The sequence below is a fragment of the Leptodactylus fuscus genome, unplaced genomic scaffold (genome assembly GCF_031893055.1).
Source record: "Leptodactylus fuscus isolate aLepFus1 unplaced genomic scaffold, aLepFus1.hap2 HAP2_SCAFFOLD_973, whole genome shotgun sequence".
NCBI classification, from domain to species: Eukaryota; Metazoa; Chordata; class Amphibia; order Anura; family Leptodactylidae; genus Leptodactylus; species Leptodactylus fuscus.
In genome coordinates this window covers 15,001-30,000 of record NW_027441027.1, presented here as the reverse complement: position 1 = coordinate 30,000, position 15,000 = coordinate 15,001, and positions in this window count along the sequence as shown.

Here is a 15,000-nt window from a genome sequence, read left to right as displayed (position 1 = left end):
TGCGCGCCTGGCAGCTCCTGCCAATCATCTCTCCCCGGCCGCCCGGGGGATCTCGTTAAGGTCCGTGTTTCGTGGGGTTTTATTTCAAAGTTTGTCTTTTTTTTCCCCAAAGTGTCTAAGAGCCGATCGGCTCAGCGGGGGGCGCCCGTCGCCTCGCCCGGGATGGCGGCACCGGCGCCGGGTCGCCGTGCCTGCCAGCGGCCGCTCGGGGGATTTCCCTTCTGCGCGCCTGTCAGCTCCTGCCAATCATCTCTCCCCGGCCGCCCGGGGGATCTCTTATGGTCCGTGTTTTATGGGGTTTTTTTTTTGTGCGTTTGACCTTTTTTTCCCCCAAAGCGTCTAAGTGCCGATCGGCTCGGCGGGAGGCGCCCGCCTGAAAACTGCGGCTTGCCACGCGACCTGAAGAGGCTTGTCACGCAACCCGGGGGGGCGGTGCCCTCGCTCTGCCTCCCCCCCGCGGGGATCCGCCGTCGGCGGCCTGTGAGCAGAGTTCACTGGGACTTTGTCAGAGTCGGGTGTCCGATCCCCTGGTACTCTGACTTTTGGTAAGCTAATTGACAGGACTCGCTGTCTCGGACACGGTTCTTGACGGGGGTGTTCAAAAGTAGGTCACAGAGAGAGTGTCACCTGTCCCATTACATGAAGACCAACCACTCAAAGTGTCCGACTTTGTGGAACTCCGGCCCGGATCCGGCCGTCAAATTCAACCTCATTCCGGTAGTGCCTTTTCCGCTCCGAGGCCTCCTCCGGGGCCGTCCGACGCCCGGTTCCACGGCGGGACCCCCGACACCGACTCGAGGAGGTACCCCTTTTTGCCGGCCGAGGTGCGCCGCCGCCGGCGTGAGGACGCCGCTCCCCGGTGTGAAAAACGGCCGCCGGAGGAATTTTGAAAGTTGAAAATTTGGCAAAGTGTCGACGGAAGTGCCAACCGCGCCGGCGGGGAGGCGCCCGTCGCCTCGCCCGGGATGGCGGCACCGGCGCCGGGTCGCCGCGCCTGCCGCGGCCGCTAGTCTCCCCGGACGCCCGGGGGATTTCCCTTCCGCTCCCAGCGGCCGCAGTTCTCCTTCCGGTCCGCCTGGCGGCTGCCTCCGCCGGCTGCCAATCATCTCTCCGGATTTCCCTTCTGCGCGCCTGTCAGCTCCTGCAAATCCTCTCTCCCCGGCCGCTCGGGGAGGCGGGATCTCGCCCTCTGGTAGACGCTAGCAGCCTGCCACCTGCTAGGGACTCGGCCTCTGGCATTACCCAGGCTCCGGCAGCCCTGGGTCGGCCTGGCTTTTCCCAGCCGCCTGGGACGATCTCTCCCTCTGTCCTGGAACCCTGGGCCGGCCTGCCGCCTCAGGCTTAGCCCCCTGGGTCGCCTGGAAGTGGCGCCGCCTTGTGGACGAGCCGGGGAGAGCCGCTCTCCGTTGCCATCCGGTGGATTTTTAGCAAATTGCAGCTTTCCATAGCAAATTGCAGCCTTCCACCTGCTAGGGACTTAGCCTCCGGCATGTACCCAGGCTCTGGTAGCCCTGGGTAGGCCTGGCTTTCCCAGCCGCCTGGGACAAATCTCTCCCTCTCTCCTGGAACCCTGGGCCAGCCTGCCGCCTCAGGCTTAGCCCCCTGGGTCGCCTGGAAGTGGTGCCCTCTTGGTAGACACTTAGCAGAATGCAGCCTGCCACCTGCTAGGGACTTAGCCTCTGGCTTTACCCAGGCTCGGGTAGCCCTGGGTCGGCCTGGCTTTCCCAGCCGCCTGGGACAATCTCTCCCTCTCTCCTGGAACCCTGGGCCGGCCTGCCGCCTCAGGCTTAGCCCCCTGGGTCGCCTGGAAGTGGCGCCGCCTTGTGGACGAGCCGGGGAGAGCCGCTCTCCGTTGCCATCCGGTGGATTTTTAGCAAATTGCAGCTTTCCATAGCAAATTGCAGCCTTCCACCTGCTAGGGACTTAGCCTCCGGCATGTACCCAGGCTCGGGTAGCCCTGGGTAGGCCTGGCTTTCCCAGCCGCCTGGGACGATCTCTCCTTCTTCTCCTGGAACCCTGGGCCAGCCTGCCGCCTCAGGCTTAGCCCCCTGGGTTGCCTGGAAGTGGTGCCCTCTTGGTAGACACTTAGCAGAATGCAGCCTGCCACCTGCTAGGGACTTAGCCTCTGGCTTTACCCAGGCTCGGGTAGCCCTGGGTCGGCCTGGCTTTCCCAGCCGCCTGGGACAATCTCTCCCTCTCTCCTGGAACCCTGGGCCGGCCTGCCGCCTCAGGCTTAGCCCCCTGGGTCGCCTGGAAGTGGCGCCGCCTTGTGGACGAGCCGGGGAGAGCCGCTCTCCGTTGCCATCCGGTGGATTTTTAGCAAATTGCAGCTTTCCATAGCAAATTGCAGCCTTCCACCTGCTAGGGACTTAGCCTCCGGCATGTACCCAGGCTCGGGTGGCCCTGGGTAGGCCTGGCTTTCCCAGCCGCCTGGGTCAATCTCTCCCTCTCTCCTGGAACCCTGGGCCAGCCTGCCGCCTCAGGCTTAGCCCCCTGGGTCTCCTGGAAGTGTCGCCCTCTGGTAGACACTTAGCAGAATTCAGCCTGCCGCCTGCTAGGGACTCAGCCTCCGGCATGTACCCAGGCTCGGGTAGCCCTGGCTTTCCCAGCCGCCTGGGACAATCTCTCCCTCTCTCCTGGAACCCTGGGCCAGCCTGCCGCCTCAGGCTTAGCCCCCTGGGTCGCCTGGAAGTGGTGCCCTCTCGGTAGACACTTGGCAGCATGCAGCCTGCCACCTGCTAGGGACTTAGCCTCTGGCTTTACCCAGGCTCGGGTAGCCCTGGGTCGGCCTGGCTTTCCCAGCCGCCTGGGACGATCTCTCCCTCTCTCTCCTGGAACCCTGGGCCGGCCTGCCGCCTCAGGCTTAGCCCCCTGGGTCGCCTGGAAGTGGCGCCGCCTTGTGGACGAGCCGGGGAGAGCGGCTCTCCGTTGCCATCCGGTGGATTTTTAGCAGAATGCAGCCTGCAACCCGAGTGCTGGCGCCGCCTTGTGGACGAGCCGGGGACTGCGGCTCTCCGTTGCCATCCGGTGGATTTTTAGCAGATTGCAGCCTTCCACCTGCTAGGGACTTAGCCTCCGGCATGTGCCCAGGCTCGGGTAGCCCTGGGTAGGCCTGGCTTTCCCAGCCGCCTGGGACGATCTCTCCCTCTTCTCCTGGAACCCTGGGCCAGCCTGCCGCCTCAGGCTTAGCCCCCTGGGTTGCCTGGAAGTGGTGCCCTCTCGGTAGACACTTAGCAGAACGCAGCCTGCCGCCTGCTAGGGACTTATCCTCTGGCTTTACCCAGGCTGGGGTGGCCCTGGGTCGGCCTGGCTTTTTTCCCAGCCGCCTGGGACAATCTCTCCCTCTCTCCATGAACCCTGGGCCGGCCTGCCGCCTCAGACTTCCCCTTCCGCTCCGAGCGGCCGCAGTTCTCGTTCTGGTCCGCCTGGCAGCTACCTCCGCCGGCTGCCAATCATCTCTCTCTCTCTCTCCCCCCGGCCGCCCGGGGGAACTTCCCTTCTGCGCGCGCCTGGCAGCTACCTCCGCCTGCCAATCATCTCTCCCCCGGCCCTCCCGGGGGACCTCCCTTCTGCGCCGGCCGGCCGGCCGGCCGGCTGCAGTTCTCACTGGTCCGTGTTGTATGGGGTTTATTAAAATGTCGGTCTTTTTCCCCCAAAGTGTCTAAAAGTGCCGATCGGCTCGGCGGGAGGCGCCCGTCGCCTCCCCCGGGATGGCGGCACCGGCGCCCTCTCGCCGTACCTGCCAGCGGCCGCTCGTCTCCCCTGGCCCGCGCCGGGGGATTTCCCTTCTGCTCGGAGCGGCCGCAGTTCTCCTTCTGGTCCGCCTGGCGGCTGCCTCCGCCTGCTGCCAATCATCTCTCCCCGGCCGCACAGGGGGACTTCCCTTCTGCGCGCCTGGCAGCTCCTGCCAATCATCTCTCCCCGGCCGCCCGGGGGATCTCACCGAGGTCCGTGTTTCGTGGGGTTTTATTTCAAAGTTTGCCTTTTTTATTTTTTATTTTTTTCCCCAAAGTGTCCGAGAGCCGATCGGCTCAGCGGGGGGCGCCCGTCGCCTCGCCCGGGATGGCGGCACCGGCGCCCTCTCGCCGTACCTGCCAGCGGCCGCTCGTCTCCCCTGGCCCGCCCGGGGGATTTCCCTTCTGCTCGGAGCGGCCGCAGTTCTCATTCTAGCGCGCAGGGCAGCTCCTGCCAATCATTCTCTCCCTTCCGCGACCAGCCGGAAGCGGTTCTCATTGGTCCGTGTTTCGTTGGTTATTTATTTTTCAAAGTTTGACTTTTTCTTTTTTTTTTCCCCAAAAGTGTCTAAAAGTGCCGATTGGCTCGGCGGGAAGCGCCCGCCTGAAAACCGAGGCTTGCCACGCGACCTAAAGAGGCTTGTCTCGCAACCCGGGGGGGCGGTGCCCTCGCTCTGCCTCCCCCCCGCAGGGATCCGCCGTCGGCGGCCTGTCAGCAGAGTTCACTGGGACTTTGTCAGAGTCGGGTGTCCGATGCCCTGGTACTCTGACTTTTGGTAAGCTAATTGACAGCACACGCTGTCTCGGACACGGTTCTTGACGGGGGTGTTCAAAAGTAGGTCACAGAGAGAGTGTCACCTGTCCCATTACATGAAGACCAACCACTCAAAGTGTCCGACTTTGTGGAACTCCGGCCCGGATCCGGCCGTCAAATTCAACCTCATTCCGGTAGTGCCTTTTCGGCTCCGAGGCCTCCTCCGGGGCCGTCCGACGCCCGGTTCCACGGCGGGACCCCCGACACCGACTCGAGGTGGTACCCCTTCGTGCCGGCCGAGGCGCGCCGCCGCCGGCGTGAGGGCGCCGCTCCCCGGAGTGAAACACGGCCGCCGGAGGAATTTTGAAAGTTGAAAATTTGACTAAGTGTCGACGGAAGTGCCATATGCGCCGGGCGGGAGGCGCCCGTCGCCTCGCCCGGGATGGCGGCGCCGGCGCCGGCTCGCCGCGCCTGCCAGAGGCCGCTCGTCTCCCCGGAGGCCCGGGGGATTTCCCTTCTGCTCGGAGCGGCCGCAGTTCTCCTTCTGGTCCGCCTGGCAGCTACCTCCGCCGGCTGCCAATCATCTCTCTCCCCGGCCCGGGGGGGACGACTCTCCCTTCTGCGCGTGCGCGCCTGTCAGCTCCTGCAAATCGTCTCTCCCGCCGCCCGCCGAGGGTGACTTCCCTTCTGCGCGTGCGCGCCTGTCAGCTCCTGCCAATCATCTCTCCTCTCTCCCCGCGGCCGCCCGGGGACTTTCCCTTCTGCGCGCGCGCGTGCGCGCCTGTCAGCTCCTGCAAATCGTCTCTCCCCCCGGCCGCCAAGGGGGATTTCCCTTCTGCGTGCGCGCCTGTCAGCTCCTGCAAATCCTCTCTCCCCGGCCGCTCGGGGAGGCGGGATCTCGCCCTCTGGTAGACGCTAGCAGCCTGCCACCTGCTAGGGACTCGGCCTCCGGCATTACCCAGGCAACGGCAGCCCTGGGTCGGCCTGGCTTTTTCCCAGCCGCCCGGGACGATCTCTCCCTCTCTCCTGGAACCCTGGGCCGGCCTGCCGCCCTCAGGCTTAGCCCCCTGGGTCGCCCGGAAGTGGCGCCGCCTTGTGGACGAGCCGGGGAGAGCGGCTCTACGTTGCCATCCGGTGGATTTTTAGCAAATTGCAGCTTTCCATAGCAAATTGCAGCTTTCCATAGCAAATTGCAGCTTTCCACCTGCTAGGGACTTATCCTCTGGCTTTACCCAGGCTGGGGTGGCCCTGGGTCGGCCTGGCTTTTTTCCCAGCCGCCTGGGACGATCTCTCCCTCTCTCCTGGAACCCCGGGCCGGCCTGCCGCCCTCAGGCTTAGCCCCCTGGGTCTCCTGGAAGTGTCTCCCTCTGGAAGTCACTTAGCAGAACGCAGCCTACCGCCTTGCTAGGGACTTAGCCTCTGGCTTTACCCAGGCTAGGGTAGCCCTGGGTCGGCCTGGCTTTTTTCCCAGCCGCCCGGGACGATCTCTCCCTCTCTCCTGGAACCCTGGGCCGGCCTGCCGCCCTCAGGCTTAGCCCCCTGGGTCGCCTGGAAGTGGCGCCGCCTTGTGGACGAGCCGGGGAGAGCGGCTCTCCGTTGCCATCCGGTGGATTTTTAGCAGAATGCAGCCTGCAACCCGAGTGCTGGCGCCGCCTTGTGGACGAGCCGGGGACCGCGGCTCTCCGTTGCCATCCGGTGGATTTTTAGCAGAATGCAGCCTTCCACCTGCTAGGGACTTAGCCTCCGGCATGTATCCAGGCTCGGGTAGCCCTGGGTAGGCCTGGCTTTCCCAGCCGCCTGGGACAATCTCTCCCTCTCTCCTGGAGCCCATGGCCGGCCTGCCGCCCTCAGGCTTAGCCCCCTGGGTTTCCTGGAAGCGTCTACCTCTGGTAGACACTTAGCAGAATGCAGCCTTCCACCTGCTAGGGACTTAGCCTCCGGCATGTACCCAGGCTCGGGTAGCCCTGGGTAGGCCTGGCTTTCCCAGCCGCCTGGGACGATCTCTCCCTCTCTCCTGGAACCCTGGGCCGGCCTGCCGCCCTCAGGCTTAGCCCCCTGGGTCGCCTGGAAGTGGCGCCGCCTTGTGGACAAGCGGGGGAGAGCGGCTCTCCGTTGCCATCCGGTGGATTTTTAGCAGAATGCAGCCTGCAACCCGAGTGCTGGCGCCGCCTTGTGGACGAGCCGGGGACCGCGGCTCTCCGTTGCCATCCGGTGGATTTTTAGCAGATTGCAGCCTTCCACCTGCTAGGGACTTAGCCTCCGGCATGTACCCAGGCTCGGGTAGCCCTGGGTAGGCCTGGCTTTTTTCCCAGCCGCCTGGGACGAACTCTCCCTCTCTCCTGGAACCCTGGGCCGGCCTGCCGCCCTCAGGCTTAGCCCCCTGGGTCTCCTGGAAGTGTCTCCCTCTGGAAGTCACTTAGCAGAACGCAGCCTGCCGCCTGCTAGGGACTTAGCCTCTGGCTTTACCCAGGCTAGGGTAGCCCTGGGTCGGCCTGGCTTTTTTCCCAGCCGCCTGGGACGATCTCTCCCTCTCTCCTGGAACCCTGGGCCAGCCTGCCGCCTCAGGCTTAGCCCCCTGGGTTGCCTGGAAGTGGTGCCCTCTTGGTAGACACTTAGCAGATTGCAGCCTTCCACCTGCTAGGGACTTAGCCTCTGGCATTACCCAGGCTCGGGTCGGCCTGGCTGTCCCAGCCGCCTGGGACGATCTCTCCCTCTCTCCTGGAACCCTGGGCCGGCCTGCCGCCCTCAGGCTTAGCCCCCTGGGTCGCCTGGAAGTGGCGCCGCCTTGTGGACAAGCGGGGGAGAGCGGCTCTCCGTTGCCATCCGGTGGATTTTTAGCAGAATGCAGCCTGCAACCCGAGTGCTGGCGCCGCCTTGTGGACGAGCCGGGGACCGCGGCTCTCCGTTGCCATCCGGTGGATTTTTAGCAGATTGCAGCCTTCCACCTGCTAGGGACTTAGCCTCTGGCATTACCCAGGCTCGGGTAGGCCTGGCTGTCCCAGCCGCCTGGGACGATCTCTCCCTCTCTCCTGGAACCCTGGGCCGGCCTGCCACCTCAGGCTTAGCCCCCTGGGTCGCCTGGAAGTGGCGCCGCCTTGTGGGCAAGCGGGGGAGAGCGGCTCTCCGTTGCCATCCGGTGGATTTTTAGCAGAATGCAGCCTGCAACCCGAGTGCTGGCGCCGCCTTGTGGACGAGCCGGGGACTGCGGCTCTCCGTTGCCATCCGGTGGATTTTTAGCAGATTGCAGCCTTCCACCTGCTAGGGACTTAGCCTCTGGCATTACCCAGGCTCGGGTAGGCCTGGCTTTCCCAGCCGCCTGGGACCATCTCTCCCTCCCTCCTGGAACCCATGGCCAGCCTGCCGCCTCAGGCTTAGCCCCCTGGGTCTCCTGGAAGTGTCGCCCTCTGGTAGACACTTAGCAGAACGCAGCCTTCCACCTGTTAGGGACTTAGCCTCCGGCATGTACCCAGGCTCGGGTAGCCCTGGGTAGGCCTGGCTCTCCCAGCCGCCTGGGACGGTCTCTCCCTCTCTCCTGGAACCCTGGGCCAGCCTGCCGCCTCAGGCTTAGCCCCCTGGGTCTCCTGGAAGTGTCGCCCTCTGGTAGACACTTAGCAGAATGCAGCCTTCCACCTGCTAGGGACTTAGCCTCCGGCATGTACCCCGGCTCGGGTAGCCCTGGGTAGGCCTGGCTCTCCCAGCCGCCTGGGACGGTCTCTCCCTCTCTCCTGGAACCCTGGGCCAGCCTGCCGCCTCAGGCTTAGCCCCCTGGGTCTCCTGGAAGTGTCTCCCTCTGGAAGACACTTAGCAGAACGCAGCCTGCCACCTGCTAGGGACTTAGCCTCTGGCTTTACCCAGGCTTGGGTAGCCCTGGGTCGGCCTGGCTTTTTTCCCAGCCGCCCGGGACGATCTCTCCCTCTCTCCTGGAACCCTGGGCCGGCCTGCCACCTCAGGCTTAGCCCCCTGGGTCGCCTGGAAGTGGCGCCGCCTTGTGGATGAGCCGGGGAGAGCGGCTCTACGTTGCCATCCGGTGGATTTTTAACAGAATGCAGCCTGCAACCCGAGTGCTGGCGCCGCCTTGTGGACGAGCCGGGGACTGCGGCTCTCCGTTGCCATCCGGTGGATTTTTAGCAGATTGCAGCCTGCCAGCTGCTAGGGACTAAGTCTCTGGCGTTACCCAGGCTCGGGTAGCCCTGGCTTTCCCAGCCGCCTGGGACAATCTCTCCCTCCCTCCTGGAACCCATGGCCGGCCTGCCGCCCTCAGGCTTAGCCCCCTGGGTCTCCTGGAAGTGTCTCCCTCTGGAAGACACTTAGCAGAACGCAGCCTGCCACCTGCTAGGGACTTAGCCTCTGGCTTTGCCCAGGCTCGGGTAGCCCTGGGTCGGCCTGGCTTTTTTCCCAGCCGCCCGGGACGATCTCTCCCTCCCTCCTGGAACCCTGGGCCAGCCTGCCGCCTCAGGCTTAGCCCCCTGGGTCTCCTGGAAGTGTCGCCCTCTGGTAGACACTTAGCAGAATGCAGCCTTCCACCTGCTAGGGACTTAGCCTCCGGCATGTACCCCGGCTCGGGTAGCCCTGGGTAGGCCTGGCTCTCCCAGCCGCCTGGGACGGTCTCTCCCTCTCTCCTGGAACCCTGGGCCAGCCTGCCGCCTCAGGCTTAGCCCCCTGGGTCTCCTGGAAGTGTCGCCCTCTGGTAGACACTTAGCAGAATGCAGCCTTCCACCTGTTAGGGACTCAGCCTCCGGCATGTACCCAGGCTTGGGTAGCCCCAGCCCGGCCTGGCGCTCGCCGCAGGAAGGCCTCCTCGGGGGCTCCGTTTTTTTGGGGGGTTTTTTTTGTCAAAGTGTCTACGGAAGTGGAAGTTCTCTCAGGGGGAAGCTCCCCTCGGACCCTGCCCAGGAGGGTGAGCCCCGGCCCGGCTTGCCTCCCCTAGGCCCGCCCGCTCCGGAACCCGGTTCTCCCTGCAGACCCCGCCTCGGGGCAACCCTCCAGCTCCCCATCTCCCGGCAGCCGGGGTCAAATACAGCACCACCTCTTCCTTCCGCTGGCCCTCAAGAGTCCTCACCGCTCCCCCAGGCAGGCTTCCACGGGAGGCCGATCGGACCCCGCCATTAAGCCCCCTGACAAACGGCCGTCCCTGGAAGTCTCTCCGGGGCCGACTATTAAGTCCCACCGCCGACCCTCCGGGGCCGACTATTAAGTCCCACCGCCGACCCTCCGGGGCCGACTATTAAGTCCCACCGCCGACCCTCCGGGGCCGACTATTAAGTCCCACCGCCGACCCTCCGGGGCCGACTATTAAGTCCCACCGCCGACCCTCCGGGGCCGACTATTAAGTCCCACCGCCGACCCTCCGGGGCCGACTATTAAGTCCCACCGCCGACCCTCCGGGGCCGACTATTAAGTCCCACCGCCGACCCTCCGGGGCCGACTATTAAGTCCCACCGCCGACCCTCCGGGGCCGACTATTAAGTCCCACCGCCGACCCTCCGGGGCCGACTATTAAGTCCCACCGCCGACCCTCCGGGGCCGACTATTAAGTCCCACCGCCGACCCTCCGGGGCCGACTATTAAGTCCCACCGCCGACCCTCCGGGGCCGACTATTAAGTCCCACCGCCGACCCTCCGGGGCCGACTATTAAGTCCCACCGCCGACCCTCCGGGGCCGACTATTAAGTCCCACCGCCGACCCTCCGGGGCCGACTATTAAGTCCCACCGCCGACCCTCCGGGGCCGACTATTAAGTCCCACCGCCGACCCTCCGGGGCCGACTATTAAGTCCCACCGCCGACCCTCCGGGGCCGACTATTAAGTCCCACCGCCGACCCTCCGGGGCCGACTATTAAGTCCCACCGCCGACCCTCCGGGGCCGACTATTAAGTCCCACCGCCGACCCTCCGGGGCCGACTATTAAGTCCCACCGCCGACCCTCCGGGGCCGACTATTAAGCCCACTGCCAGAGATAGCACTCATGGGAATCTCTCTGGGCCCGACTATTAAGTCCAACTGTGACTTATGCTTGGAAATGTGACTTATGCTTGGAAATGTGACTTATGCTGGCAAATGTGACTTATGCTGGCAAATGTGACTTATGCTGGCAAATGTGACTTATGCTGGCAAATGTGACTTATGCTGGGAAATGTGACTTGTCCTCCCAAATGTGACTTATGCTGGCAAATGTGACTTATGCTGGCAAATGTGACTTATGCTGGCAAATGTGACTTATGCTGGCAAATGTGACTTATGCTGGCAAATGTGACTTATGCTGGCAAATGTGACTTATGCTGGGAAATGTGACTTGTCCTCCCAAATGTGACTTATGCTGGCAAATGTGACTTATGCTGGCAAATGTGACTTATGCTGGCAAATGTGACTTATGCTGGCAAATGTGACTTATGCTGGCAAATGTGACTTATGCTGGCAAATGTGACTTATGCTGGCAAATGTGACTTATGCTGGCAAATGTGACTTATGCTGGCAAATGTGACTTGTCCTCCCAAATGTGACTTATGCTGGGAAATGTGACTTGTCCTCCCAAATGTGACTTATGCTGGCAAATGTGACTTGTCCGCCCGAATGTGACTTATCCAGCTAAATGAGACTTCTCCCTAAGCTGAGCTCCAGGGAGGGTAGCTGGTAGACTGGGGGCTTAATCTTCAGCTTCTACCGGGCTTATGGAGCCCTGAGTCGGCCTGGCTCTCCCAGCCGCCGGGGACAATCTCTCCCTCTCTCCTGGAACCCTGGGCCAGCCTGCCGCCTCAGGCTCGCCCCCCTGGGTCTCCTGGAAGTGGCGCCGCCTTGTGGACGAGCCGGGGAGAGCGGCTCTCCGTTGCCATCCGGTGGATTTTTAGCAGAATGCAGCCTGCAACCTGAATGCTGGCGCCGCCTTGTGGACAAGCCGGGGAGCGCGCCTCTCCGTTGCCATCCGGTGGATTTTTAGCAGATTGCAGCCTTCCACCTGCTAGGGACTTAGCCTCCGGCGTTACCCAGGCTCGGGTAGCCCTGGGTAGGCCTGGCTTTCCCAGCCGCCTGGGACAATCTCTCCCTCTCTCCTGGAACCCTGGGCCTGCCTGCCGCCTCAGGCTTAGCCCCCTGGGTTGCCTGGAAGTGGTGCCCTCTTGGTAGACACTTAGCAGAATGCAGCCTGCCACCTGCTAGGGACTGAGCCTCCGGCATTACCCAGGCTCGGGTAGCCCTGGGTAGGCCTGGCTCTCCCAGCCGCCTGGGACAATCTCTCCCTCTCTCCTGGAACCCTGGGCCAGCCTGCCGCCTCAGGCTCGCCCCCCTGGGTCTCCTGGAAGTGGCGCCGCCTTGTGGACGAGCCGGGGAGAGCGGCTCTCCGTTGCCATCCGGTGGATTTTTAGCAGAATGCAGCCTGCAACCTGAATGCTGGCGCCGCCTTGTGGACAAGCCGGGGAGCGCGCCTCTCCGTTGCCATCCGGTGGATTTTTAGCAGATTGCAGCCTTCCACCTGCTAGGGACTTAGCCTCCGGCGTTACCCAGGCTCGGGTAGCCCTGGGTAGGCCTGGCTTTCCCAGCCGCCTGGGACAATCTCTCCCTCTCTCCTGGAACCCTGGGCCTGCCTGCCGCCTCAGGCTTAGCCCCCTGGGTTGCCTGGAAGTGGTGCCCTCTTGGTAGACACTTAGCAGAATGCAGCCTGCCACCTGCTAGGGACTGAGCCTCCGGCATTACCCAGGCTCGGGTAGCCCTGGGTAGGCCTGGCTCTCCCAGCCGCCTGGGACAATCTCTCCCTCTCTCCTGGAACCCTGGGCCAGCCTGCCGCCTCAGGCTCGCCCCCCTGGGTCTCCTGGAAGTGGCGCCGCCTTGTGGACGAGCCGGGGAGAGCGGCTCTCCGTTGCCATCCGGTGGATTTTTAGCAGAATGCAGCCTGCAACCTGAATGCTGGCGCCGCCTTGTGGACAAGCCGGGGAGCGCGCCTCTCCGTTGCCATCCGGTGGATTTTTAGCAGATTGCAGCCTTCCACCTGCTAGGGACTTAGCCTCCGGCGTTACCCAGGCTCGGGTAGCCCTGGGTAGGCCTGGCTTTCCCAGCCGCCTGGGACAATCTCTCCCTCTCTCCTGGAACCCTGGGCCTGCCTGCCGCCTCAGGCTTAGCCCCCTGGGTTGCCTGGAAGTGGTGCCCTCTTGGTAGACACTTAGCAGAATGCAGCCTGCCACCTGCTAGGGACTGAGCCTCCGGCATTACCCAGGCTCGGGTAGCCCTGGGTAGGCCTGGCTTTCCCAGCCGCCTGGGACAATCTCTCCCTCTCTCCTGGAACCCTGGGCCTGCCTGCCGCCTCAGGCTTAGCCCCCTGGGTTGCCTGGAAGTGGTGCCCTCTTGGTAGACACTTAGCAGAATGCAGCCTGCCACCTGCTAGGGACTGAGCCTCCGGCATTACCCAGGCTCGGGTAGCCCTGGGTAGGCCTGGCTCTCCCAGCCGCCTGGGACAATCTCTCCCTCTCTCCTGGAACCCTGGGCCAGCCTGCCGCCTCAGGCTCGCCCCCCTGGGTCTCCTGGAAGTGGCGCCGCCTTGTGGACGAGCCGGGGAGAGCGGCTCTCCGTTGCCATCCGGTGGATTTTTAGCAGAATGCAGCCTGCAACCTGAATGCTGGCGCCGCCTTGTGGACAAGCCGGGGAGCGCGCCTCTCCGTTGCCATCCGGTGGATTTTTAGCAGATTGCAGCCTTCCACCTGCTAGGGACTTAGCCTCCGGCGTTACCCAGGCTCGGGTAGCCCTGGGTAGGCCTGGCTTTCCCAGCCGCCTGGGACAATCTCTCCCTCTCTCCTGGAACCCTGGGCCTGCCTGCCGCCTCAGGCTTAGCCCCCTGGGTTGCCTGGAAGTGGTGCCCTCTTGGTAGACACTTAGCAGAATGCAGCCTGCCACCTGCTAGGGACTGAGCCTCCGGCATTACCCAGGCTCGGGTAGCCCTGGGTAGGCCTGGCTCTCCCAGCCGCCTGGGACAATCTCTCCCTCTCTCCTGGAACCCTGGGCCAGCCTGCCGCCTCAGGCTCGCCCCCCTGGGTCTCCTGGAAGTGGCGCCGCCTTGTGGACGAGCCGGGGAGAGCGGCTCTCCGTTGCCATCCGGTGGATTTTTAGCAGAATGCAGCCTGCAACCTGAATGCTGGCGCCGCCTTGTGGACAAGCCGGGGAGCGCGCCTCTCCGTTGCCATCCGGTGGATTTTTAGCAGATTGCAGCCTTCCACCTGCTAGGGACTTAGCCTCCGGCGTTACCCAGGCTCGGGTAGCCCTGGGTAGGCCTGGCTTTCCCAGCCGCCTGGGACAATCTCTCCCTCTCTCCTGGAACCCTGGGCCTGCCTGCCGCCTCAGGCTTAGCCCCCTGGGTTGCCTGGAAGTGGTGCCCTCTTGGTAGACACTTAGCAGAATGCAGCCTGCCACCTGCTAGGGACTGAGCCTCCGGCATTACCCAGGCTCGGGTAGCCCTGGGTAGGCCTGGCTCTCCCAGCCGCCTGGGACAATCTCTCCCTCTCTCCTGGAACCCTGGGCCAGCCTGCCGCCTCAGGCTCGCCCCCCTGGGTCTCCTGGAAGTGGCGCCGCCTTGTGGACGAGCCGGGGAGAGCGGCTCTCCGTTGCCATCCGGTGGATTTTTAGCAGAATGCAGCCTGCAACCTGAATGCTGGCGCCGCCTTGTGGACAAGCCGGGGAGCGCGCCTCTCCGTTGCCATCCGGTGGATTTTTAGCAGATTGCAGCCTTCCACCTGCTAGGGACTTAGCCTCCGGCGTTACCCAGGCTCGGGTAGCCCTGGGTAGGCCTGGCTTTCCCAGCCGCCTGGGACAATCTCTCCCTCTCTCCTGGAACCCTGGGCCTGCCTGCCGCCTCAGGCTTAGCCCCCTGGGTTGCCTGGAAGTGGTGCCCTCTTGGTAGACACTTAGCAGAATGCAGCCTTCCACCTGCTAGGGACTTAGCCTCCGGCATTACCCAGGCTCGGGTAGCCCTGGGTAGGCCTGGCTTTCCCAGCCGCCTGGGACAATCTCTCCCTCTCTCCTGGAACCCTGGGCCAGCCTGCCGCCTCAGGCTTAGCCCCCTGGGTTGCCTGGAAGTGGTGCCCTCTTGGTAGACACTTAGCAGAATTCAGCCTGCCGCCTGCTAGGGACTCAGCCTCCGGCATGTACCCAGGCTCGGGTAGCCCTGGCTTTCCCAGCCGCCTGGGACAATCTCTCCCTCTCTCCTGGAACCCATGGCCGGCCTGCCGCCTCAGGCTCGCCCCCCTGGGTTTCCTGGAAGTGGAGCCGCCTTGTGGACAAGCCGGGGAGCGCGGCTCTCCGTTGCCATCCGGTGGATTTTTAGCAGATTGCAGCCTGCCACCTGCTAGGGACTTAGTCTCTGGCGTTACCCAGGCTCGGGTAGCCCTGCCTTTTCCCAGCCGCCTGGGACAATCTCTCCCTCTCTCCTGGAACCCATGGCCGGCCTGCCGCCTCAGGCTCGGCCCCCTGGGTCTCCTGGAAGTGTCTCCCTCTGGTAGACACTTAGCAGAATGCAGCCTGCCACCTGCTAGGGAC